Below are 993 nucleotides of genomic sequence, written 5' to 3' on the forward strand. Positions count from 1 at the left end.
TACCCTTGTTCCTGGGGTGCATCTTGAAGACAGTTTCTGGTCAGTTAACTAAAGCATTCTGTTTGTTCCTGTGCTCCCCTTGCCCCGCCTGGTGATTAGCTGTAGAGCATTGTTGACTCCATCTTCGGTAAGGTAATTTCCCACCTGCCCGGGAGGAAATCCTTGTGCAGCAGCGAGGTGTGTAAAGATTTCCCCAAGGTTGAATAAATGGCATTTGGCTGATCTCCTTTCGAATGACCCAGGTCTCTTTGTGTGTTCTTTCAATCTCCAGGCCCTTGCCCGACTAGTGCTTACTGTACCGAGGGGGTAACACAGAATCGAGTGTTGGGGGGGGAGGGAAATGGGAGGTGGAAATTTTTAATTAAAAAAAATTGCTGATTTGAGCCTGGTAAGAACTCCTCTTTCCTGAACATTTTACCCCCTCTTGCCAGTTAGCCAACAGCATCAGGTTGTCTAGTTCCCACTAATGGGATCAGCTGCGGAAGTTCTGCCATGAGCACAGCCATGGCAAGGGGATGCCGGGTGTGCGTGGAGCGACTGCAGCTTCCTGGTCCAACCTCTAGGGCCTGAGATTGGTCTCGAGAGCTATCCCGCTCCGCTCCAGCGCTGGCCACTGCATCTTGGCTTTGCTGTGTGTGTCTGTTTCTCATCCCTGGCACCCCAGTCAGAGCAGTCCCTAAGTAATGCAAGTCAAGGCCAGAGATGCAGTCAGAGCTTAGGTCAGGGACAAAAGGAGACAACCATTTTAATCAGTGCTTGCTAACTTGGTTTGGGTCTTAGCACACCATTTTTGCAAAACAAATTAATTTGTTGTGCTTTCGCTTGTGTGTTCCTTTATGCAAGCAACACTGAGGTTATTCTTTGTTTCTAACACTGGGAAGCACTTCTACAACACTTCTTTTTTTTTTTTTTTTTTTGGTTTTTCGCGACAGGGTTTCTCTGTGGCTTTGGAGCCTGTCCTGGAACTAGCTCTGTAGACCAGGCTGGTCTCGA

This window comes from Microtus ochrogaster, unplaced genomic scaffold (genome assembly GCF_000317375.1).
Source record: "Microtus ochrogaster isolate Prairie Vole_2 unplaced genomic scaffold, MicOch1.0 UNK16, whole genome shotgun sequence".
In the NCBI taxonomy this organism is placed as follows: Eukaryota; Metazoa; Chordata; class Mammalia; order Rodentia; family Cricetidae; genus Microtus; species Microtus ochrogaster.